Consider the following 27,786-nt stretch of genomic DNA (forward strand, 5'->3'; position numbering starts at 1 on the left):
CTTTTTATATTTTTGTATTCTATGTGTACAGCTGTGTGACTATACTCTTAGTGTAGAGGAAAACTAACTGTCTAGAAGCCAAAATGGGCTGTTTATTTGTCTCCAGAGAGAACGGCAGGAGAGAGAAAGTAGAGACGTCTTACTGGTTACACTGGTTACAAAATAATATTCAGAAAAGAAGTACATTTCATCCTTCCTCATTTCTTACTTAAGAGTTGGATAGGTTGGAGCCATTTCCCCTATTTCAGAAGTAGCCGTCAATTTTGTAAGTAGGTACATTGCAGTTATATTACATGTAATGTCTTACTTTGATTATTCCTGCTCATGATGTGCTGCTAGAAAGCAAGTCTAGTCAGTTGACTGAGTTCATATAACCTATTTAGTGAGATAGGCTGATATTTTCAGGAAGACAGGTAGCTAGCCTTAGACCTAGAAGGAGTGACAGCAAAGAAGGACCACCAGTTGAAGCAAGAATGAGCTGAAGCAAGAATATATTGGAGGCATAGTTTGGGAGATACAGGAACACAAAAAGTAGTGGCTGCGTAGATACAAAGAGAGGTGTGAAGGTGATCATCTTACTTTACTTGTAAATTTTAGAGAAAATAGTAACAGAAAGAAATAACCTCACTGCAAAAAGGATTTAATACACTTTACTGGAAAATGGACAATCAGATGTGCAAAATATTTTGCTCTTTGTAGCAATATGTTTACAAGTGATAATTTCAAGAACATGTGGACTGGCTAATATAATTAGAATGTACAGAAAACTGATTTATTTTTAAGAGGGAAATATCCAGAAGGATATGTGCTAAGAGACTGGTTGATTCGGACCTTGGTTGACTGGATAGGTATTGTATTACTCCACTGACCCCTTTATTGGCACATACAAAAGTTTTCAATATTAGCACCCAGCCCAGATATCTCAGGGCTGATTCTTCTCTCACGACATTGGTAAAAATCAGGACTATCGATTTATCCTAGGTACTTATATGGTCCCTATTATAGTAGTTCCTGAGTGCATCGCAAACTTTATTTATCCTCACAACATACCTGTGAAGTAGGGAAGTGCAATTATTTCCATTTTACTGATGAGAAACTGAGCCATGGAGAGACATTATGACCCGCCCAAGGTCACAGAGGAAGTCTGTGTTAGTGGAGGGAACTGAATCTGGTCTGCCAAGTCTCAGGCTGGCACCCTAACCATTGAACCAACTCAACTGCAGTAAATAACCATTTTTAAGTTTAATGGAAAATTGCAACTTAAATATCACAATTTTTTCTGAAATATTTTACCTGTTGCAAATGACACTTAAGATTGCTATAACTGAAAGAATGTAGAGAAACTAATATTTTCTTTGTTTTTTTTCTTCTTCAGTTTATTTAGTGACTTTGACAGCACTTTCTGTATAGCTAATTCCACTCTTTCCTATGTATAGACAATTAGTCAGTTTCTCATTTGTTTCTGGTATCTTTCCCACAGCAATGTGGAACAATTAAAAATGCAGGAAAAACTTGACTGTAAAAAACAATCAGAACTGACACTTTTTAAATAAGGCTAAACTTTTCAAAACAGCCCAGTGCCAAAATAAGTGGCTGGATTTTCAAAAGACATTGGCATAAATGTAGATCTTATTTGGGTGCCTAAGTGGAAGATGAGCTCTTTCCAAAACATGGCTGTAGCTGTGGGTATTGAGAACTTGAAAATCTGGTCTATAGACTAGAATGATAATGATTTTGATAGTGTCATTTTAACCTTGATATGCAAAATTAAGCAGTGAAAGTTAGTACGTGACATTCTGTGGTAATATTTTCACCATTTTTTTTAGATTTAAAGGTTAAAAGGGACCATTGTGATCACCTCACCTGACCTTGGGCACAACACAGGGCAAAGTACCTCATTCAATTACTTCTGTACCAACCCCACAACTTATTTGAGCTGTAGCATATTTTTTAATTATGGTTTACACAGCTCCAGTGTTACCAATGATCCTGACACAAAAGTAGGACAGATAATGTAATATGAATCATAATGACTTAAAAAGCCAGAAAAAAAATCCACTGAATATATAAACATCAAAAGAATGTTTTAAACCAAAAGAAGGAAGATTCAAGAGATATCAAGGGAAGTACAACAATTCCTTTGCTAAATACAGAAAGGAAAATAATCTTTTTGATGCTGGACCAAAGGTTATCAGCCTTAACTATGGAAAGAGAACATGCTTCTCTTTAATAGGAATCTATGCTTTTGAATACAATTTGGCTATTACAGTGGAAATGTAAAAAGCAATTGCAATTTAGTTCTACCTTTCCTTGACCTGTCTATTTTAGATAGCTTTATCTCTTTTTCTTTAAGGGCCCAAAACTGCTCATAATGTCAATGGCTTTTTACCATTGACTTCAAGTGGAGCTGGAGAAGACCCCAATAAAACTAACCATGTAAGCAAGCATTACATTCCTGACAGATATAGGCCCTCATTAGAAAACATTGCCACTCTTTCAGAGCTTTAGGCTGGAGAAGTCATCAAAGGGTTAGACAGGTTATTATAACACAGTTTCCACCTTCTGTAACATTTTTTAGATTAGCAGTGAAACTGCTAGCTAAATCAGCTGCAAATGGAGTGCAGAGACCCATTAATGAGAACAGGGGTCATGCAACCATCCTGCAGGGGCATGTGTCAATGATTTAACAATTACAGCAGGAACATTGTAGAGACCAGGTGGATAATTTCTGCATTAGAGAAGCTGATGGAGTGTGGCACTCATGAAGTTTAGGTCTGGGAAATCTCAAAATTCCTGTAAAGGAGAAATGATCCGGAAAATTTTACACTGAACTCCAGTGTGAAATACTGCTATTCTCAGCTAGTGAAGAGTTTGGGGTGAGTGGTAAGATGTTAGGCTTAGGGATGCATATAATGTAGAAATAGTCTGGCAGGATGGTAATAGGAATTTGTGTCAAGGTGAAAAAAGTTTGTTTCCAGAGGTGCTCCAACTATGATATTCCACTTCCTAAGATATGATGGGACATATTAACATATATGAAGTACTGTAGCAGGGTGGACCCCTGCTCCTGCCCGAAAGGGGTTAAAAACAGCCCTGGGAAGGGGCTGTGGCTGGAGAAAGCAGCCTTTAGGCTGGGCTGATTGGGGAAGTGGCTGCAGCTGGGGCCACGCCCCAAACTGAGCAACAGAGCCTTCTAAGAAGGCCAGGGAAGCCAGACAGTCTCTCTCTGCATTCAGAGGGAGATGGGCCTGGCTGCAGGGAGCTAGACCAGGTACCTGAGTGGAGCAGGGCTGGGGAAAGGCAGAGGAGCTCCAGCCTGGAAAGCCCCAGGCTGCGGCCTAGCATTGGGCTAACAGATACTGGGGGTTGCAGAGGCAGCCTAGGGGTAGGCCAAAGCAGCAGGTCCAAACCCTCCTTGCCAGTGATGAATAGGCTGATACTGCAGTCTGCCCCAGGCCCTGGGGCTAGACAATGACTGGCAGTGGCCACACACTGAGGCAAGGTGGGAAAAAGGGTGGGGGTTCCCTGAGAGGGGAGACCCTGAGAGAAGAGGGTTCCTGCCAGGGGGCAGTACCCCATGAAAAAGGGCACTGGGGTCCAGGGAGAGACTCGGGGCCAGGGAACAGGTGGATCACTGGCCTGCAGAGGTGCTCCCTGCTGGAAACCGAGCTAATTCTCCTGAGTCACCAGCAGGAGGCAGCCCAGGGGTGAGTACGACCCGTTACAAGTACCAATAAGCATTAGAGCCTGTACTGACAAACATCCATCAGGAATCTGCAAAATTGGTTTAAGGAAATCACCAAAACGGGTCTATCTATGGATGTCATCACTAGATACTGTTATTTTTTCCTACACATCTCCAGAGACATCTTTACCCTGCTATATCCCCCTCCCCGTTTCTACCACAAAAAACATTATTTCCCATACCATAGACCTCTTTAGCCTCACATACATCACCATGACAAATTTTCAGTTGTTCAAAATGCTGCCACAAAATCATCTACATTTCCCACTTTTCTTACCATGTCTTGGCTGTTTTGAGTATCTTTACGGTACTTCCTTGAATACCTCCTGACTTCATGCTTTCAATTTAATTTCATTGCTCTGGCTTTAAGGCCTTACATAAATTAACTCTGATCTCTCTTTTGGCTCTAATCTTCATTGTGTTTTGTTTGTTTGTAACACTCGAAACTAGGTACACCATGGTACATTGTTTATTTAGACAACAAGCTCTTGAGTGTAGAGACCTTTCCTACACATCTGCAAAGCACCTAGCAAACAGAGTCTATATACATTCTGAGATTAAAAAAGAAAGCACTACTAAATCTGAGTACATATCAGTAATTTAAAGTTAAATCACTACAGGGATGTTGTGATTAGCCCCAAATCAAGCATTACAAATCCAGGGAATTCAGAGTTAAAGTCGCACTTAAAATAAACTGAAAATTGTCAAGGTATGGAGATTGGAGACACACAGTTAATACAGCCAAATAATCCAAACTATGCCTCACAGTGACACCATTCAAAAACTATACACTTATGATTAGTTTAAAATAGCATTTCTGGGCTGGGCATTACCTTATATGCAATAGGGTAAAGTATAGGGTATTCAAGTGCCTTAAAATTAGGGCTGGCCACAAAACAGCAGTTTTGTTTTGTGAAAAAAATAAATGAGTTTGAAATTTGTTTTGGTTCTTATGAAGAACAAAAATTAGAATTTTTGTTGTGAAAAAACAAAAGACAGAGTGACACACACACCCCAGAAAAGCCAAATAGCCTGGGAGTTAAGGCACTCATCTGAGATGCAGGAGTTCCTGCTCTGCCTGATTTGTCGCTGAACCTGGGTCTTCCAGCTGAGTGCCCTACCACCAAACTATTGAGTATTCTGGAATCTCTCCCTGTTTTTTTTAACTTTTACCAGAAATTCCATCCTGAACCTGAGAGAAAACTGTACAACCAGCTCTACTTTAAATGTATTCCGGTGCCTGATTTGGCTTTAATTTTAGCCAGAAGGATTTGGAATGTGGCCATGTCGGGCACAGAAATATATCTAAAGTAGAGCTGGTTGCACAATCTGTCAAAACACAAAATGTTTTGTAAAAAAGTTTGTCAATTTTTTTTATCTCTGAGCCAAAATTGTCTCTGAATTATACTTGTTTTCTGATTATATGTCCCAAACGCATAACAACTTGCTCATCTGGCTGTCCACTACCTGAAAGGGGGTTCCAAAGAGGATGGATCTAGACTGTTCTCAGTGGTACCTGATGATAGGACAAGGAGTAATGGTCTCAAGTTGCAGTGGGGGAGGTTTAGGTTGGATATCAGGAAAAACCTTTTTCACTAGGAGGGTGGTAAAGCACTGGAATGGGTTACCCAGGGAGGTGGTGGAGTCTCCTTCCTTAGAGGTTTTTAAGGTCAGGCTTGACAAAGCCCTGGCTGGGATGATTTAGTTGGGAATTGGTCCTGCTTTGAGCAGGGGGTTGAACTAGATGACCTCCTGAGGTCCCTTCCAACCCTGATATTCTATGATTCTATAAATAATTGCAACTACTGGGTGTGGTCAGTTTGGAATCCTTTTCTTCTTGCTCTGCATCTGCCAGTTTGCTCTGGTGATTGATCTTTCTGAGGAACAAACTGTGGATGTTAATGGGTTGTGTTGAACTCTCCAATGTTGGTCTCAAGCACATATGATCTGAGCACTGAAATCGTTTTCCTTTATGACAGCTGGAGTTCTCCATTTTTTTTCTCCATCTACTTTGACATGATCAGGTTCTAGACTTGGCAATTCTCTAATTGACTGACATATTTTGTAGAAGTGTCCTTAAGCTCTTTTAGTCTTTTTATCCAATTTAGCTTCTCTCTTCATGTCTGACCACTTTGGAAAATAACCTATTTCCAAAGTGGGAACAGTAGTTCTGAGTTGTCTTCTCATCAGGAGTGGTGCTGGACCTATAGCTAGTCGCTGCTGTTGATCTGTAACTTATAAGAGTAAGTAATGGATCTTCCTCCTGTAGGATTTTCTTGGTTGTCTGAACAACTCTTTCAGCCTCTCCATTTGCTTGTGAGTAATGTGGGCTGCTAGTAAGATGATCAAATCATATCTGTTTGGAATGACAAAATCTGCTGCAGTGAATTGAGGACTATTGTCCATCACTAGTTGTTCTGGAATACTGAAGTGAGCAAACGTGTGCTTCAGTAGCTAGATAACACTGTGACATGTTATGTCTTTAAAGTACATTAGTTATATATAACTGGAAAAAATAGTCCATGATGACCAGGTAATGATGTCTTCTGAACTTGCATAACTCTGTGGCTAGCCTCTTTCAAGGTCTGTCTGGTAGTGGTGTTGTTATTAAAGGTTCTTTGTGTTGTTTTAGTTTGTTAGTTCTGCAGTTTGAACATTGCAGATATTTTATTCTTTATATCCTTGCTGATGCCTGGCCACCACAACTGATGGTTCATTCATGTTAGTTAGTTAATCCCTGATGTCCTTCATGGATGATATTTAAGATTTCTCTTCCCATTTCATTTGGAATTATAATGCAATTGCCTTAAATCATGAGTTCATTTGACTTAGTTAATTGTCCACGCACCACAAAATAGTCTCTTGTCACTTCCTTAATGTCCTTTATATACTTGGGCCAGCTGCCTCAATGTAACTTAGAACTCCCAGAAGTTGCATGTCTGTCAAGGTTGCTTTTTGTAACTGGAATAGTCTCTTTTCTGACATTGATTTGTATGTGCCCACGGCATCCACACATGCCTTTACATCATCTTTGAACTCATGACACTTCTGACACCATGTCGTGTACTTCTATGTACTGATATGGACTGGCTACAGAGCTTGCTTATATGCACAAGATGTGTTCATAATATCCTTTCATGCTCTGCCAGATAGGGTGAGGTTTGTTTAAAAAAAGGGTATTTTATACACCGTGCCATCTAGTGGATCAATAGATACACATTAGCATTACATTACATAAGGTAATGCTAAAGAAAGCTCTACGCTGATTGCATCTGAGAAAAGAGTAAATAAGTGCAACCATGCATGGGCATAGAGAACAGCTGTTATAACCAGCAAATGAGGATGTTAAAAATCAGCTCAATGCAAATATTGGTTTAAAGCAAGACTAAAACAGTGGAATGTGGTTCCCAAAGAAGCTGGTGCTCATCAGGGAGTAACTTTGGTTTATTTAGTTGCCTTTGATGTACAACCAGGGGAATGATATATTAAGTAGTAGGAGATGTCAGCCAGAAATGGCAGGTGGCTTGTTCTGCAGGATTAGTTGTCAGGGAGTGGGGATGGGTGGGAAACAGGAGGAGTTGTGTAATGCTGTGAGGAGATAAGGCCAAACATTATTTATTGGTTTATTTATCTTACTATTGCTAGCAAGTGAGCAATCAATATGGTTAGTCAGAAGTGAATTGAACACTAGTTACCTCCCACTATCTGAGCAGCTTGTGTGGAGATAATCAGCACAACCTGTCTTAACTCAATTAGTGTTTAAAAGAAGATGTAGATAGAAGAAAAGAGTGAGTTATTTTCTCATATTATCTTGCTCTAGATCATGGTAGCACACACACACTGAGAAAGCTCACTACATTGCTGTGGTATGGTTTTATGTACATTATTTAAAAAAACTGTTAGAAAAGACTGTAATTGAAAGAACATGATAAGAACTAAATCTGCTATACCAAACATTGTAAGAGCAGCAATAAAATAATGAATGACAAAGAACTATCTCTCTATGGCTATCTGAAAAGTTTTACCTAATGAGAAACAGTGTTACTTAAATTCTTTGCTAGTTCAACAAAAAAGTTTTTAAAAGCAGAGCAGTGTGGTTTCCCTCTAGTCTGGAATGGGCCAAAATGAAAATTGTGTGACACACAACAGAAGGGGGTTTTGATCCATCCATAAACACTAAGAATCATGCTGAGGAGAGCAGAGCAATGTGCAATGCAAAGGAAGCCATTGAAGATACATCTACAGTGGAATAGGAGATGCATGGTTAGCCAGGGTCACCTGACGTGGGCTGCAGAGCTAAAAATTGCTGTGTAGACATTTAGGCTCAGGCTGGAGCCCAGCATCTGGGACCTTCCCCCCTGTCATGGAGTCAAAGAGCTGAGACTCCAGCCGAAACCAGAACATCTACACAGCAATTTTGCAGCCCTGCAGCCCGAATCAGCTGATGCAGGCCAGCTGTGAGTGTTTAATGGCTGTGTAGATGTACCCGGAGACTGCCTTCTGCTGTGAAGAGGGAGTGCAGGATCAAAGGAGACATTTCTCTTTTGTTTTCATGAGCTGAAATGATCTTTTACGATCAGTCGTGCTTGTAGTGAAAGAGGAAGGGAATTCACACAGGTTATCAAGACAACAGGAACAATTAAAAATATTTACAAAATTCCAGTCACAGATGGGGCCAAATCCTCAGTCATGAGCTGGCTGCCTTCTGCTATTCCAGTGGTGCAAGGCTGTTCTGACGGCTGGGAATCTGCCCTTCTGTGGATTCCCTTAGAACACCCCTGTATTCAAACTATTGCAATAACCCTCTTACAAAGTATGCCTTGTAAGGTATCGTTTGAAAACTCATAATTTGCTGATCAGTATTATCCTGGTAAAATGTGTGGCCACATTGTATAAGTTATAAGATACCCTGGTATGGTGTTATTAACACACATTGCAAACTCCACAGCCCTGCCGAGGCAGAAGTCAGGTGTGTGATAAATAATGGAGGGAATTGTGTTTGCCTTAATTTGTCTTTAAGGAGTAAATAGAGTCATCAAGCAGGGAGGGAAAACAAAGGAGGTGGGAATAGGTAAATAACAGCAGGAAATATCCTTCCACGTAGACTCTTTGTCTCCTGGGTCCCAGCTGGCAATTTTTTTCAAGAGGGGGACTGAAACTATAAAAAGGAGGGACAAACACCCCAAGACACCCACCTCTCTCTCCCTGCCCATTGCATTCACTGCATCTGAAGAGACAAAGGAAGTAGCTGTTGGACTTTAGGGGAGGGGTCCTGACCTAACGTTTGGTCAGTAAGACTGCTGATGAAGCATGTGGTGAGAAAACTTCGCTTTGTTAAGTTAAACATCAGTAAACATTTTACCTTTATTTTTCTTGTATCCATTTCTGATTTTTATGCATCACTACTTGTACTCACTTAAAATATATCTCTTTGTAGTAAATACACTTGTTTAATTGTTTTACCTAATCCAGTGTGTTCAAGTTGAAGTGTCTGAGTAACTCCATTTGAGATAACAAATTGTGTGAATATTATTGCCCTAAAAGAATAGCAGACTTAATGTATTGGTACTTTCCAGGAGAGGACTGGGCTGTAAAGGACATAAGTTTCTGGGAGTGGTTGGGGTCACCCTGTGATAATTTTAATGCTAATAAGAGCCAAGGCATGACTGGCTGGCTGCAGCACACACAGACATAATTGGGAGTTACTTACATGCTGGAGGCTGTTTGTTAGCAGCAAGGCATTGTAAAGGGCACACTAGGTTATGGGGAAGGGGTGACACATCTACTCATTAGTCTGGATTGTACCCTAGTATGTCACAATAGAGACTACATCACCCCATCTGCTGGCTCTCAGCACTGGGAGTATTCCCAGTGGAAAGAACCCTTTCACCTTGGTGATCCCCAGGGAGTGGAATGGCCATTTAGGGCTGTTGTAATTTACAACAGAGACCAGACCAGCTCTTGGAGAGTACAAGGATTTAGAGACCATAAATGTAACTTGAAGTATTTTTTGCCCCTATAGTCACAGAGTTCAGCAAGCCTGCAGGATCGGGTAGTGAACATCACCTAGTGTCATATCTTATACTCACGAGAGATGAGCACACAGTTACAGACAGGTAACTGAGACCCAGATCCTCAGAAGTATTTGGGTGCTTAACTCTCATTGACTTCAATGGGAGATAGGCACCTAAATAACTTTGTGCATCTGGCGTGAGCCAACAAATTATGAAATATCATTTTCTCTTTTTTATCTTTATGTAAGCATGTCCTGGTGGAAGAGCATCAGCCATCATATCATCCTTTCCTTAGAAGCTCATACTCTGGCCACTTTTGCCTAGCTCAGGCTTTCTTGGACTTTAGTTGAAAGTTTGTGGCTAAGCCTCTTCAGACACCCAAAACCCACAAACATCAACAAAGGCTGCGCTGATGCAATGTAACAAACATACCCTGAAAATCTAGCTACATGTTTATAATATATTGTGTAAATATGCCCATTATAAATGGGGAAAATATTGAAAGTTATCTTGTTCATTAATTCAACCCTTCTTTTATCAAAGTCAAAGCTCCACCTTAACAAGGCTATACATTCATTTCTTTGTTTTTGTTGTGTTGTTTGCTCCCATATATTTTCCTTATAGTCCTCCAGTGTCATTTATTGTTTGCTTGTGGAGAAGGAACATCAGCATCAATCATATCACAAAGTAGGAACTATGCATGGGTCTGGCCCTCAGTCTGGTTGCAATCATAGTCCAAGTCACACACTGTAGGCAAATTCCTGCTCTCAATTACACTAATATAATCCATTAAATCCAGTGACTTCAGAAAAATTTGCCCCAATGCAAGTATAAAAGTTGTCCTTTTATCTCTAACTCCTTTTCTATCTTGTCATGATGACACAGAACAGCTTCTGGAAACAAACCTCGTAGTATTGTCAGACAGTTTACTTAACAGCACAGATAAACTGAAATTAAAGAGATGTATTTTCAGACCCTGGTGTGGTGATTTGGCTATAGGACTCCCCTGCATTATAATGGGCATTGCACAGGAAAATCCATGGAGACATGGAGAAGGCAAGCAGAGATACAAACATGCATTTTACATATTGTAATGTTTTGCTTTTTACAGCTAAGTTCTGTTTGATTAATGATAATAAATAGTAGTGAGATCCCTCAGGAATTTGTTTGGAAACCTCTCTTGTTTGTACTTCTTGAAAATGAGGAAATATGCAATTATCAAAGTATGCTGATGACTTCAATGCTGGCAGTAAAACAAATAATGGGGAAAAAACAGTGTAAGCATGGTTTTGATATTTTAAGTGACTGAATCAGCAAATAAAAGTATTTTAATTAGGTAAAAATAAATATTGAGACAAATGAAGAGTACACATTAAATAGAACCTCTGGAGGCATATTAATCAGGAGAGATACTAAAGAATTGTGATCAGGGTTATGATAAATATACAAACTGTTTTCAGTTTGTACATAAATCCAGATATTAACCCAGCAAAGTGTACAGGAACTCCCAGAGCTGCAGTCTTATGCACTGTGTATGATACTCATAGATTTACCCCCTGCTATCACCATGAAATGGCACACATTAATAAGGATTGATTACTTTCTGCTGCAGCTTCTCTTTCAGGTCATTAGGGACTGTAGCATCAGCTATAGTTCAGACAATAGCAGCTCCCTCTCATTCTCCCCAGACTCAGCTCACCATGCCTATGCTGCTTCTCACACACCTGCCTTCTATAGGAAACTTGAAACGCTGAGAAACTCTCATTTTGGGAGCTCTGTGCATGCTTGTCTTCAAGTTTCTCATTCTCATGTTACCTAAAACCCTATAAATGTTTTTTGTAATATCAAGGAAACAACATATTCCTCAACTGTAATGGCTCCAGAAAACAGTGTGTTTTGAGAGCTCAAACAGGAGCCATCCCTCTTTCATGGGGCTACTCCATTCTACATCATGTTCACATCTGCAGCACTAGAAAATCTGACGTTTTCACTACCACCAATCTGGTAAGTCTAAAAGTCATGAGACTGGCCAAAAAAATATCAGGAGATTTTAATAAACTTCACCTTGAGAATTAACACCAAAAAACGTGAATTATCCAGAAAGAGTCAAGAGACTTGGCATTTAGTCTGCAGCAATCTGGGGTGTGAATCTACCCCACACTAGCCTGCAGTAGACTAACTGTCCAGATGAATACTACTGATACACATTAACAGTTAGTTTGTGTGCTTTGATCCAGTGCATTAAGTGTTAATGAGTGTCAGCAGTTCCACATGGGCAGTTAGTCTGCAGCAGGCTACCACAAGGTAGATTCATACCCCAGCTTATCAGGAACTAAATGTTCAAGTAGACAAGCCCATACTTTCTCACTAACTCCCATCCACAATATAATATTGCAAGAGAAAACAATGAAGAACCTTGGATGGAAACTTGTAGAAGAATATAAGATTTATATAAAAGTGGGAAATGTATGTCCCATGGAAATTAAGAAACATTTTAATCTGGGAAATACTAATGTTAGATATCACAACTTCTGATAACAAACACAAGAACTTGTTTTGCTCTAATACTTTGAAAACACTGCCACCATACTGTTTTCTGAGCCCTACTGATGTCCTTGAGTGCACCCCTCAGGTGTTGGGCCTCAAGCTATCACATGAGAATCACACTATTCTCCTATTTTCTTACTGGGCCCTGGACTATAGGCCCCTTCAATCAACCACATTTTTTTTTAAAAAGGAGGAAGTGTTGCCTTGTATAGCAAAGATATATACACTTGCACTGAGGTAGAGATAGAAGTAGGAGTAAGGCCTATTGAAAGTCTTAGGGTAAGGATAAAAGGGGAAAAACACATGGGTGATGTAATGTTAGGTGATTTCTATAGAATAACTAAGCAGGAAAAAGAGGTGGATGAGGTTTTTTTTGAACAACTAACAAAATCATCCAAGACATAAGGCTTGGTTGTGATGAGGGACTTCAACTAATCAGACATCCATTGGGGAAATAGTACAGCAGGGCACAGATTATCCAACAACATCTTGGAATGCATCGGAGACAACTTTTTATTACAAAAGGTGAAGAAAGACAGTAGGGGAGAGGCTACTCTAGATTTGATTTTGACAGCAAACCGTGGCCAGTGGGAGCTGTGATCGGCAGAACCTGCGGACGGAGCAGGTAAACAAACTGGCCCGGCCTGCCAGGGGCTTTCCCTACACAAGCGGCGTCCCAAGTTTGGGAAACACTGGCCTAGATGAACCTACTATAAGGTAGGTGCACAGCTGGTTGGAAAAGCATATTCAGAGAGTAGTTCACAATCAGGCCAGAAGGGCATATCAAGTGAGGTCCCACAGGGATCTGTCCTGCATCCAATTCTATTCAATATTTTCAGAAATGAGGTGGATAATGGAATAGGGAATATATGTAGAAAGTTTGCCGACTATACCAAGCTGGGAGGGGTTACAAGTACATTGGAGGACATGAATAGATTTCAAAATGATCTTGACAAACTGGAGAAATGGTCTGAAATAAATAGGATAAAATTCAATACGGACAAATGCAAAGTACCACATTTAGGAAGAAATAATCGATTGCACACATACAAAATGGGAAGTGACTGCCAAGGAAGAAGTACTGCAGAAAAGGATCTGGGGGTTATAGTGGATCACTAACTGAATATGAGTCAACAATGTAATACTGTTGCAAAAAAGTGAACATCATGATGGGATGAATTAGCAGGAATGTTATAAGAAAGATTTGAGAAGTAATTCTTCCACTCTACTCAGCACTGATAAGTCCTCAACTGGAGTATTGTGTCCAGTTCTGAGCACCACATTTTGGGAAAGATGTGGATAAACTGGAGAAAGTCCAAAGGAGACGAACACAAATGGTTAAAGGTGTAAAAAACATGACTTATGAGGAAAGATTGAAAAAAGGGGGTTGTTTAGTCTAGAGGAGATACATGATAACAGTTTTCAAGTACAGGGGTGAGGGATAGCTTGGTGGTTTGAGCATTAGGATTGTGAGTTTAATCCTTGAGGAGGCCACTTAGGGATCTGGGGCAAAATCAGTACTTGGTCCTGCTAGTGAAGGCAGGGGGCTAGACTCAATGATCTTTCAGGGTCCCTTCCAGTTCTATGAGATAGGTAAAGCTCCATATATTATTTATTATACATAAAAGGTTGTTATTAAACAGGAAGGTGACAAATTCTTCTCTTTAACCATTGAAGATAGGACAAGAAGTAATAGGCTTAAACTGTAGCAAGGTAGATTTAGGTTAGATATTAGGAAAACTTTCCTAACTGAAAGGATAGTTAAACACTGGAATAAATTACCCAAGGAGGTTGTGGAACCTCTGTCACTGGAAGTTTTAAGAACAGGTTAGAGAAACACCTATCAGGGATGGTCTATATAATATTTAGTCCTGACTCAGTGTAGGGGACTGCACTAGATGCCTATGGAGGTCCCTTTCAGTCCTACATTTCTATGATTCTATCTTCAGTGTCTGAAGTTCTTTCACCGCCAGGAGCTATGAGAATGGTGTCTAGTAACCAAACAGACTTATTAGAGAAAAGAACTATTTATTTAGAAAACAGATCTTATAACAATCAAACAGTCTATATTCATGCCTGCCTACCCCTAAGGCTACCAGCCCTGGATCTATGGAACACTCAACTTCTTTAGACTCCCTCTGCAGAACTTGTCTCTGCATCAGCCTGTCTTCCTAGACAGCCCCTAACAGTTGGCCCAGCCTTCACCTTCTGAAAGGGTCTATTTAATTGTTCGGTGCCCTTTTGTTTTCTATGCTCCCAGCCTGGCAAAACAAGACTTGCATCTTCATGGAGGAGAGGAGACTGAGGCTCCTCAAAGCTTTCCTCATTATTTTCGAAGTGTGAGCCAAGATTATTATTTTTTAATCTGAGGAGCCACTATGTTGACTTCCTGCTTGTTTTTACAACTGCCCCAATGAATTGGCATATAATTAACATTCCACTAACCCTTATCTAGTTATACAGTATATTTCAATAACTAGGCCAAATACAGTTTTAATAAAATTAGTACAAAGCAACATTGCAGTTTCATGGTAACTTCACCTGCATTCCCCACCATGGTCCACTTTAGGAGTGCCCAGTCAAATTTTAGGATTCCTCCAATCCCACAGCAAGGTTGTGGGCCCCTTGGACTAAAGTTCCTGCCCATTTGCTGAGTTGAAAGGAAGACCCCAAGTCTGTTTAAACTCAGCCTTTATGTATCCTAAGTTATTTCTTTGTCTCTTAGGGCTTGTCTTCATGTACAGCGCTACAGTGGCACAGCAGCACTGGTGCCGCTTTAGTGAAGGTGCTCCTATGCCAGCGGGAGAGTTTCTCCTGTCAGCATAGTAAATCCACCTCCCCAAGAGGTAGTAACTATGACAATGGCAGAATCTCTCCTGTCAACATAGCACCATCTATACAGAGGGTTAGGGTCAGTATAACTATTTTTCACACCCCTTAGCAATGTAGTGTAGACTTGGCCTTAGTCTCTTGAAAACAGTTTGAATCAGTATATGCAAGCCAATCCAAGGATGGTAACTCTCTGAAATAGTTTACTGGCTTAGAGACTTGCCTTAATCACACAGTGACAATCAGAGTCCAGACACCGCAAGGGGAGAACAGAGGGAAACCCCAAAGAATAATCAATTGAATCAACTGGTTGTATACAATGTTATTTTGTGTGTTTATATAAAATCAGGTGCAGTCTTTTATGAAAGCATGTAATGTTATGAACTTGATGGTCATTAGGAGGTATCTGTACAGTTTATGGTTACAAATGTACACATGTATATATGTGTAGAAAATTGTAATTGTAACTAGGGTTGTCAAACAATTAAAATAATTGTGATTAATCATGTGATTAATCGTGCTGTTAAACAATAATAGAATATCATTTAAATATTTTGGATGTTTTCTACATTTTCAAATATATTGATTTCAATTACAACATAAAATACAAAGTGTACAGTGCTCAATTTATATTTTTATTACAAATATTTGCACTGTAAAAAAAAAGAAATAGTATTTTTCAATTCCCCATTACAAGTACTGTAGTGCAATCTCTTTATCATGAAAGTTGAACTTACAAATGTAGAATTATGTAAAAAAAATGACTGCATTCAAAAACAAAACAATGTAAAACTGTAGAGCCTACAAGTCCACTCAGTCCTACTTCTTGTTCAGCCAATCGTTCAGAGAAACAAGTGTATTCACATTTGCGGGAGTTAATGCTGCTCGCTTCTTGTTTACAATGTCATCTGAAAGTGAGAACAGCATTTGCATGGCACTGTTGTATCTAGAATCATAAGATATTTACATGTCAGATGCACTAAAGATTCATATGTCCCTTCATGCTTCAACCCCTATTCCAGAGGGCATGTGTCCATGCTGATGATGGGTTCTGCTCGATAATGATCCAAGGTAGCACGGACTGACGCATGTTCATTTTCATCATTTGAGTCAGATGCCGCCAGCAGATAGTTGATTTTCTTTTTTGGTGGTTCCGGTTGTGTAGTTTCCGCATCAGAGTGTTGCTCTTTTAAGACTTCTGAAAGCATGCTCCACACCTCATCCCTCTTAGATTTTGGAAGGCACTTCAGATTCTTAAACCTTGGGTCGAGTGCTGTATCTTTAGAAATTTCACATTGGTAACTTCTTTGTGTTTTGTCAAATCTGCAGTGAAAGTGTTCTTAAAATGAACAACATTTGCTGGGTCATCATCCAGACTCCTATACCATGAAATATATAGCAGAATGTGGGTAAAACAGAGCAGGAGACACACAATTATCCCCCAAGGAGTTCCATCACAAATTTAATTAATGAATTATTTTTTTAATGAGCATCATCAGCATGGAAGCATGTCCTGTGGAATGGTGGCCAAAGCATGAAGGGGTATACAAATGTATAGCATATCTGGCACGTAAATACCTTTCAATGCCATCTTCAAATGTGCTATGCGAACTTTCAGGTGACATTCTAAATAAGAAGTAGGCAGCAATATCTCCCATAAATATAAACAAACATGTTTGTCTTAGTAAAGAAGGACTGAGTGGACTTGTAGGTTCTGAAGTTTTACATTGTTTTGTTTTTGAGTGTGGTTATGTAACAAAAAAAATCTATATTTGTAAGTTGCACTTTCACGATAAAGAGATTGCACTACAGTACTTCTATGAGGTGAATTAAAAATACTATTTCTTTTATCATTTTACAGTACAAACATTTGTAATAAAAATAATAATATAAAATGAGCACTGTACACTTTCTATTCTGTGTTGTAACTGAAATCAATATATTTGAAAATGTAGAAAAGCATGCTAAAATATTTAATATATTTCAATTGGTATTCTATTGTTTAACAGTGCAATTAAAGCTGCAATTAATCACGGTTAATTTTTAAAATCATGATTAATTTGTTTGAGTTAATCACGTGAGTTAACTGCGATTAATCAACATGCCTAACTGTAACCAAAGTGCAACTACAGCAGGGGTGGGCAAACTATGGCCCAGGGGCTGCATCTGGCCCTCCAGATGTTTTAATCCAGCCCTTGAGCTCCCACTCGGGAGTGGGGTCTTGGACTTGCCCTGCTCTGGTGCTCCAACTGGGGAGCAGGGTCAAGGACTTACCCGACTGCGCATGCCTCCCAGAAGCAGCAGCATGTCTGCCCTCCAGCTCCTACACATAGGGCTAGCCAGGGGGTTCTGCATGCTGCCCCCATCCCAAGCTCTGCCCCTGCAGCTCCCATTGGCTGGGAACCACAGCCAATGGAGCTGCAGGAGCAGTGCCTGCGGACAGGGCAGCGCACAGAGCCTCCTGGTCATGCCTCCACATAGGAACCAGAGTGGGGACATGTCGCTGCTTCTGGGAGCTGCTTGAGGTAAGCACCGCCCAGAGCCACAACTCTGACCCCCTCCCATGCCCCAAACCCCTGCCCCAGCCCTGATCCCCTCTTAACCTCTGAACTCCTCGGTCCCCAGCCCGAAGCACTGTCCTGCACCCTGAATCCCTCATCCCCAGACCCACCCCAGAGCCTGCATCCCCAGCCAGAGTTCTCACCCCCCCCACATACATCTCAACCCCCTGCCTCAGTTCGGAGCCCCTTCCCACAGCTGGAACCCATTTCTGGCCACACTCCAGAGCCAGCACCCCCAGCCATGGCCCACACCCCAACCCACAATTTCGTGAACATTCATGGCCTGCCATACAATTTCCATACTCAGATGTGGCCCTTGGGCCAAAAATTTGGCCATCCCTGAACTACAGCATCACCTCACAGCAGTGTGGGGAAGCAATTAGGTGGGGACAGGGGAGACATTTCCAAGGCTAATTATTTACACTACCCCAAGCACCTAACATTATACAACCTGGGGAAAGACCATGAAAGTTAATGGTAAAGGCATTGAAATTGAAAAGAAAACCCCAGTCGTGGAAAACTAGCAAAGGAGGGAGTTTCTCCTACTCTGTGTAACCATGAATTACTATAGTCAGAGAGAAAAAACCTGCAAACCCTGTTAAAAGGGCAGAGATTGTAAATGAAGGCTATCCAGAAATGCAGTCCGGGAAACATAGGATCCCTTCTAGGATAGAGGGCACACTGGGGAACAGTTAAGAGGCAACAGGTAACTTGTATGAGAGAAGGGAATTTAGCTAATATAGAGGTATAAAGCCTGAGGTTGCGTCTTTATGGTTATTTTCTGTGCAACTTCTATGTGTTTGCTTTTCCTTACTATTTTATCTTTGAATCTGATCTTACTCTAAGCCAGGGGTTCTCAAACTTCATTGCACTGCGACCACTACGAACCCAGGGGGAGGGACCGAAGCCTGAGCCCCCTGAGTTCTGCAGCCCCAGGTTGGAGGGTCAGAGCCTAAGCCTGAGCCCTATCATTTCGGGCAAGGGGGGCCAAAGGCTTCAGCCCCAGTTGGGGTCCTGTAACCTTGAGCCCTGCCACCCAGGGCTGAAGCCCTTGGGCTTTGGCTTTGGCTTTGGCCCCGGGCCCCAGCAAGTCTAACACCAGCCCTGGTTACCCCATTAAACACAATCACATATAAAACATTCATACATTTAATACAATGGTCCCCAATTTCATGGGATTGAAATTTCTGTCACAAGCAGCCCCACATCCTCCACAAATCTTATAACCACTTAAGAGCCTGATCCAACTTCCAGTGAAGTCACTTAAGACCTATATATCTACACAATTATTACAAATCGAGGAAAGAAGATTGGTAAAAGCTATTAAAATTAATATTGATGTGTAAAAATAACTCCATTAAAACTGAAGGACTGATTCTCCTCCAGTATTTGAGTGTTCTCCAAAATCTGGGATATAGAAAGCAATTGAACATCACATAGATAAAAGAAAAGGCTGAGTCCTGCTGTGACTAGTTTACTTTTCCAGCCCATTAAGTGTGGGTGGAATTTAAATTGGGATTTCCTTCCTTCCTTCTGTAATCCTGATGGATTCTAACTCAGTCATGTTTATCAGGATTTTCCACATATTGAAGTTCTAATAATCCCATAATGCATTCAATCTGAAATTGAAATTGTAGGCTTATTTATCTGTGTGTATTGCAGTAGCACCTAAAGGCATCAGGGTCTTGTGCAGTAGTCACTGTACTTACTCACATACACTGAAAATATGGTACATGCCTTAAAGAGTACACAATCTGAAAAAAAAGACAAGACACAACTAGTGGATATAATTTCACACAACACATAGTCAACCTGTGGAACTCTTTGCCAGAGGATGTTGCGAAGGCCAAGACTATAACAGGATTCAAGAAAGAACTAGATAAATTCATGGAGGATAGATCCACTGAAGGCTATTAGCCAGGATGGGTAGGGATGCAAAACCATTCTCTGAAGTGTCCCTAGCCTCTGTTTACCAGTACCTTAGAATGGATGACAGAGGATGGATCACTTGATGAATACCTACTCTGTTCATTTGCTCTGAAGCACCAGACATTGGCCACTGTTGGAAGACAGGATACTGGGATAGATGGACCATTGGTCTGACCCAGTATGGCCATTCTTATGTTCTAACAAACAGGTGGACAGCAAGGCCATTAAGATTGGTGGAATAAGCAGCTGTTACATGAAGCCATCTGTCAAGCATTTTTAGGCAGCATATCAGAAGTGAAATTTAAGGAGAGATTTCAAGGATAATGCAGTGGCATCATGGAATTTTACAGGGACCATCTTCTTTTCATCAGGAGAAAGTGCAACAGTGCTTGGGACAAAATGTAACTAATGGGCAATAAAGGCTAGCATCACTGGTGAAGCCAAGGTAGGTGCCAGTGGCTCAATAATTTATGAAAGATGATAGGTAGGCTAGAGTGTTAAGCTGCAAATGGCCTTAAAAATGAAGACACGTAGTTTGTGTTTGTTAGAGTGAAAAAGGGGAGTCAGCAGAAGGGGGACAGGAGGGTCAAAGCAACAAGCCAGGTTGAAGACCTTTTGCCAGAAGCAAAGGCTGCAAGGAAATGTTATTTTATTGTGATTCCTTTTATGGTTCATAATGCTTTGTTTTAAATCTTGGCTTTTTTATATAAATTATTGTGTTGATCCTTGGAAAAATTAATAATAAATTCAAATGGCTGACATGGGAATTTTTTTTCTATTAGAGAAAAAAAATGTTTGAAGGAAATGTACCAAGATGGCAAAAGTTGCATATTTATCAAGTCCACTTTCAAGCTATTTACTACAAAATCCCATTATACCATTCTTTTCGTTGAATAAAATGGAATGACTCGATCACAGTGAGCTTTGTAAGATCTTGAGATAATTCCCTGTGTAACAACAGTGCCTCTCCATGCTGAAAGAAGAACAGGAGTACTTGTGGCACCTTAGAGACTAACAAATTTATTTCAGCATAAGCTTTCGTGGGCTACAGCTCACTTCTTCGGATGCATAGAATGGAACACAGACAGGAGATATTTATACATACAGAGAACATGAAAAGGTGGCAGTACCCATACCAACTGGAAGAGCTGAGAGTGTATTCAAGTTTATGAAGAGTAGTGATAGTTTATAACTTGCTAAAGTGTTCATACTGGTGATGATGTCAAAAGCCAGGGGACAATGTGTGAAAGTTAGGAAGTTAAATAAAATTGGGTTCATATAATTTATGTTTAAAGCATAGTTAATATATGGAGTACATTGGCAAGTAACACATTACATAAAAAACACTACACATGGATTTAAAAGATTGTTGGATATTGGTATAGAAGGTTTGGACCGAAAAAAGTATTGTCAAAATTAGAAAGGTATGACTGAGATAAATTGGTCATTATACGTTTGTTTAGACAAATGATCTTTTCTTCCCAGGACATTTTTGATGCCTTTATCCCTGTATTACCTCTATAAATACCACATTTTTTGTGCACATAGAGATAAAAAGAAAGTTTTATCCATTTATTGTTTCCTGAGGTGATTCTTACTTAATCTGAGCAGTCATTACAATGTCGGTGTTGAAATAATGGAATTAAAGTGTCATCACAGTCCACGTCTATTAATTCTCTCTTAAAGGGTCAGTGCTTTTCAACACAGAAATGACAGGTACAGCTCTTGTCTTACTCATGGTGTTTTAAACAGAGTTGATGCAGTTCACACAATATTATTCCAAACGGTAACCCAGCTATGCTAACACCGAATTTATGATGGGTCAATACAATGCTTATTCATACAATGCTACTTCCTTCTTTTTGGTTTGCTTAATTGAGAACAAAAGATATGAAACAATTTTGCTGCGAGAATATATTAGTCACTCTTTTAATGGACTACATATAAATGAACCATTGATATAAAGTGTGGCAGTATATTAAAGTGGAATGCATTTCTTTTCAAAGTGAAGCTGAGAATTTGGCCGGCCACACCAAGAGACTGAAATGTTTGTAGAATATGTTTATTTTCTTTTCTAATTTTTGCGTGAGATTATCACTGCATCTGATGTCCATTGGCTGTCTTCCAATGACCCTCCACACAAGCCCTGGCATAGGAATCATGACGTAGATGTATCAGCAATGCTGTGGGAATTCTGAGCTGCCCATAGGCAGTGAGGTTAAGCTCCTTCCTGCAACTTAGACAGCCATGTAGAGCTGCCTATGTTATTTCAAGACCTGTTTTGGCCCCAAGAGCAGCCCAGAACCAACCACTTTATCCCCCTTTCCCTGGGATGGGACTTCTGTACAGCACCTCTTAAAAGGTGCAAACCAGAATCACCCCCTTTATTTTGATACATACTGTTTTTATTACCATCGTCAATGTGTTCATCCCTGTACAAAGCATTATTAAACATCCCAGACTCTGACCCAAGAGTTTACATGTGCATATTACACATAAATACATACTATACTTAGGCTGAAAGTCAAACAGTTATTAGGACAACATACTTTCCTCTATATATTAACATATACTCATGACTATATTTATTATTTATATTATTTATTATATAGGGTCAGTATTAGGAGAGGTGGCTCAAGGCAAGTATGTTAATGAGAGAAATTTGAAAGTTGAGAAGGAGGTAGCTCTGAGTGCGCTATGGAAGAAGGTGAAAAAATTAGAGTAGAAGAAGACAATGGCTTTAGGTGAAGAATCTGAGAGAAGCAGAGTCAGTAGCTAGGAGGCAATAGGCAGGGATTCTAGAGTCTATTTAACATCTCTGACTTGAGTGTCAGGTGCTCAGAGCTGCTGAAAATCAGGCCATTTATTTAGGTGCTTACGTATAAGTAACAAAATCATGTTTTTTCCACAAGCCCCAGTTAAAGGGGCTGCCGGAGCAGATGTGGAACTCACTCACAGTCTAGTTTCCAGACTCCTGTTGCTCCAGTGGGAAGTAACGTGTGACAGTCCTATATTTGACACAGATTTCTTCCCTTCAAATGCTGGCCAATGTGTTTGGGGTATGCAGGGGGGAGGGGAGCACAGAGCCTTGGATCTGTCCATCCTCCACCCCTGCTTATCCGCATGTGCGAGAGGGAGTGGTGTGTGTGTGTGGGTGGGTGGGGGGTGATCCTGGAGATGATGCACTTTTCCCCCAGTGTTGTTGCCAGTAATAGGGGTAGCCAGTTCAGGGAAGTAAGAGATTGCCTCATGCTCGCCTACGCCACAGCTAGTCACAATCTAGCCCAGACTTAGGAGTCTAATGTTAAGTAACCTGGTTTGACTTTTTGGCCATGATAACAGTGAAATTCATTAAGAAGTTTCAATACTTTATGTTTAATCCATGTAAACTGAGTGTTATGTACATAAATATTTAGGGGCCAATTTTGATCTTATTAAAGGCAGTGATGCATTTTAAATTAAGTACAATGGGAACAGGATAGGTCCCTTGAGATATTCAACATTCTTAATTTTTTTTAAATAATTCCCCTTGATTAAAACTGGTCAGATGATTAAAAATAGATTTCTTCTTTTGACCTTCAGGTGGGAGGGCAATAGTGTCTATTAGTTGTCATCACTCACATGTGCTGTGTCAGTTTGAAAAGCACTACCAGTAGCAACAAGTGCCAGTTACATACCTCCTGACTCCCCCCTAGAACAGAGGTTCTCAACGTTTTTCTTTCTGAGGCCCCCCCAACATGCCATAAAAATCCACAGCCCGTCTGTGCCGCAATAACTGTTTTTTCTGCATATCCAGTAGATTAAAAGCTAGGGCCAGCATTAGTGGGGTAGCAGGCAGGGGAATAGCCTGGGGCCTGACACAACAGGCAGCCCTGCGAAGTTAAGTTGCTCAGACTTTGGCTTCAACCCTGGGCAGTGGGGCGTGGGCTTGGGCTTGGGCTTCAGCCCTGGGCAGCAGGGCTCGGGCTTCAGCTTTCTGCCCTGGGCCCCAACAAGTACAATGCCGGCCCAGCATTCTGATTTATTTTGGAGGACCCCCTGAAACCTACTCAGGGTCCCCCAGCGACCCCTGGACCCCGAGTTGAGAACCACTGTCCTATACGAAGATCCTCAAAAATGTATTGGCTGCTTCCAGCGTCTCTGCAGGCTGGCTCGGATATCCACTTGGCAGGAAGGGGGACTCAGCAGGAGTCACAACCTGAGGGGATTAAGGGAAGGGTGCTTTGCTGCCCTGCAGTGACTATTTAGCACTAAGGTGATAGGTGCATAGATTAGAGAGACACTCTTTCTTAGTAAGTTCCTGCTGGGGCTAGGCAGAAGCTGCACCCCCACATGCTGCCCCTTCTCAGCCTAAGGCAGCTCTAGCTGAAAGGACAAACCTCCAGAATTTTCCAGTCCTCCCCTGAATATTGCTTCTGCCTTGGTAAAGCAGCAGAAGGTGAAGGCAGCCCCAATAAGTACAGACTGGCTCAGAGAGAAAGAACCAGGGCGGGAAATAGCCCCTGTGGAAAAATAGTTCTTTCCATTTTGTAATATTGCCCAGGCCTTCAACTTCAGGCAGGAGCTGTAACATAGGAACTCTATTGACTTTCAAGTAATATTTTAAAGCTATTGTCCTCAGTCACTATTTGTATACTGTACATTTGCTGCAATTGATATTGAGTGGCATTCACGTACTCTTTAAGGAACCACATCCAGCCTCTCAGCTCCAGAGAGCTCTGCCTTGAGGTAGGCCATTTATTGAGTGTGGTGATGGTGGATAAAGCAAATGAAATGGAGGGATTATCTCCTTCCGCCTCCAAACACTAAATGTATATAAAGTGTCAAGCAGTAAAATCTCCCAATGCACTGCTGGGGAAATGTTGCATATTTACTTGCTAAAGGCTCAACGACTGAAGAAGCATCTGAATTCTATGCACCCGGGTGCCTACTGTCAACAGTATATCCGATCATTTTGGCTCCTGCAGCTTTTTTGGATAACAAAATTACACACACACCGCCTAAACTCTTCTCATCCTGGAGGACAAGGATAAGTATAAAGTGCACCAATTAAACCTAATGAGTGTGGGAGAGCTTCAGTTCAAATATTGTACAGTCTCTATCTCTGCATGTCACACGAGCACACAAGGAAAAAAAATAAAATCCTACTTTTTCGTCTTTTTAATAGCATGATATAGGCAACAAAAAAGTGGCTCTTCAGTTAATTTCTCCCTTGCAGCTTCTGCAGTATTCTTATAATGAGAGAGATTAGTGTTTTTATTTATTGTTATTTGTTAAGTGTCATAACTGAGGTAAGTGCTCTACGATTTATAAAAAGACATTAACCGTGCCTTTAGAAGCTTACAGCTTAAATGGAGAAAAACAAGGAAACAACGAGAAACCCAGAGAATGGGGTGAGCTGCTTAATTTAATGGAACTGTAACAGCTTTTGTTGCAATAAGTTATATTTAGAGATCTTTGGAAGAAAGGATTTTTCAGGAAGGTTATCAGTGAATATCATGTGGATCCCTGGAGACTGATCAAATACCCATTGAAGTGAATGGAAGCACTGACTTCAATGGACATTAGATCAGGACACTGGTGCACAGGAATAGGAAAAGAGGCCCAGAATTATGGAGAAGAATAGAAAAAAAGTATAGTAATGAGGTTTGGAGAAAGAAAAAAGGGTGTGGTGAGGTAGACTGTATTAACTGAATGATGTGATAACAAGAACACAGAATCCAATGTGGAAGATGAGAGGAAGAACAATGGACAACAGAAGTGCATAAAAAAGTAGACATAGCAAATATCAGATGTACGATACCCATTATTTTTATTTACATTAGCAAGCAGATATGAAAAGTGGCTCTCATTCATTTTATTATCATCTTACTCGAGCTAGACAAATAATTTGTACAGGGAAATTATTTAAATTTTTGCACTTTTTTATTTGCCAATATTATGCTTTTTCTTGTATATTCACAATTATTTATTGAATAATTTAATGTAAATTATTGGCATGTAACTCAGAACTCTCCTGAGAACTGGGAGACCCCTGTTCAAATCCTTCCTTCCCCTCTGGCAAAGAGGGGGGAATTGAATCTGAGTCTCCCACATCCCAGGCAAGTGCTCTAACCACCAGGATAAAAGTTATAAAGTGCACAGCCACACTACTACCTTCTCCTCCTGCTGCCACCATTTTGTGTAGAGTGAAAGAGTGAGGCAAGCACCTAACTCATTTCCTCACAAAGCATCCTAGGCTCCTAAGCACCTGACTCCAAACAGTGGGTTCCTATTTGTGGATCACTAAGATGATCTCTATCTCTGAGAGAGGGGTGAGGATTAGGACACAACCCTCTCATTAGCATCTCCTACTGGCTAATGTAGGTGACTCCATACTTAGCATGCTGGCATTTGTGGATTACATTCTTAGGTTCCTATCTCTCCTATTTGTTGCATAGGGAACATAGGCACCTAACTCAGCTTTGTGGATCACAGCATTGTTCCTGTGGTTTTCTACGAACCATGGTGTTCAACGTTGCAATTCCTGAGTCACTTCATGGTTCTCACTCTGAGTAGGGTGACCAGATATCCCATTTTTAAAGGGACAGTCCTGGTTTTAGGGACTTTTTCTTATATGGGCGCCTATTGCCCCCCACCCCCTGTCCCATTTATTCACAGTTGCCATCTGGTAACCCTAGCTCTGAGTGACCTGTCCAACAGGGAAGTTTGCAGAAGAAGAAGGAACTGAAGCCAAGTCTTGTAAGTCCCTGGCCAGTACTCTAACCACCAGACCATTCTTCCTCTCAGCTACTATGAAATCTAAGTTTTGGAATACTTAATTATGATCTGTATTGATGTTACCAGTCCTTTGCAAGCTTAACCATTCCTTCTTTTATAGAGTTTATATGGTTTAAACAAAATCTCTATCACACACATACATACATACTTGCACACACACAGAAATAATGGATCTTCTTGTCTTATTTCTGTTATTTTCCCCTCTCGCTGATCTAAATGAATCCCAAACCCCCAGTGCCCATGCTACACTTGTGACATCATAGTCTCACCTCTCATTTTATGGATTTCTTATATTGCTTTCTTCAGAAACAAAATGCCCACTCCTCAGTTATTTTCTTGCTCTCTTTTACACTTATTTTCACAGTTTTCCATGCAAATAAATGAAAGGAATGTATAGCAGGAAAGGAGAAGGACAATCAGAGGACAAATTGTAATAATTACTTACATTAACCCATAATGTGCAAAGAATATATGCCACAAAACCCCAATATCCCACTTCACAAACTGATTTACCAAAATGCATTCATGACAAACCTAAACAAGCCTATATTCTTATTTGTGTTACTCTTTTTCATCAGACGCCTAACCCTTCTTGTAGGCACACATTTGTCTTGTGTTTGCACTCATCACTTCCATTTTTAAAAGTGGCCTGATCATTCAGTCCCGCAGGAAAATGACTGTGAAGGGACAAGCATAGGGGAAGAAAAGTTCTCTGAAGTGCCTTTTATAGAGTTCCCCCTATTGCCCTATTGGGATTGGCTTCCTCCCATGGGACGTACATGGGTTTCAGTCTCCACAATCTCCAGATCTCCAAGATGAACCCTGGTGTTTATTTATTTTTTGCTTTCCATCACCCAGAAAAAATAATAAAATTTCCTTCTGTTTACCTTCAAATTCATTGTATAACATAAGCCAAGTATCCACTTTATTAACTGGACCTACCAGTCTTCTGCCTGTGCCCTTAGATTCCAAATTTCTGAAACGCTTTCTCCAACTTATTTGTGAAGCTGAACAAGTCATTCCCAGTTATCACAATCAACAGGTGGGTGGCTGAGGCAGGAGCAGCCCAAGTCTGGAACAGCATTTGGCTAGTGTGGGATCAGGCAAGAGCAGGAGAAGGAGCAATGGCAGGTTGGAACTGGAACAGTCGGTTTAGAACTACTAGACAATAGGAATGTTCTCAGCCCACAAATGACACTGAGTGGACTAGAGAGATTGCTTACGTTAGGAGCCCATATCCCAGCCTAGGGATCATCTGACTGAGTATTTGCTTGTGGATTGGCTGAACCCTGGTTGAATGGCATGGGACCTATCACAAGACCTGCAGGTAATTGCCTCTGATGACTCATCACACTCTCTGGTTCAGGGATGACTCATCATG

At 40.7% G+C, this 27,786-nt stretch overlaps 1 long non-coding RNA gene across 1 annotated transcript in view; it reads right to left on the reverse strand.

Annotated features, from left to right (window-relative positions):
- LOC120383952 overlaps positions 1–27,526 on the reverse strand; it is a 74,692-nt gene extending 47,166 nt beyond the window's left edge. Inside the window, exon 1 of the long non-coding RNA XR_005588567.1 lies at positions 27,348–27,526. This is a non-coding gene — a long non-coding RNA (uncharacterized LOC120383952). The remainder of the gene's footprint in view (positions 1–27,347) is intronic.
- Between the last annotated feature and the right edge of the window lie 260 nt (positions 27,527–27,786).

This window comes from Mauremys reevesii, linkage group 1, assembly GCF_016161935.1.
Source record: "Mauremys reevesii isolate NIE-2019 linkage group 1, ASM1616193v1, whole genome shotgun sequence".
Lineage (NCBI taxonomy): Eukaryota > Metazoa > Chordata > Testudines > Geoemydidae > Mauremys > Mauremys reevesii.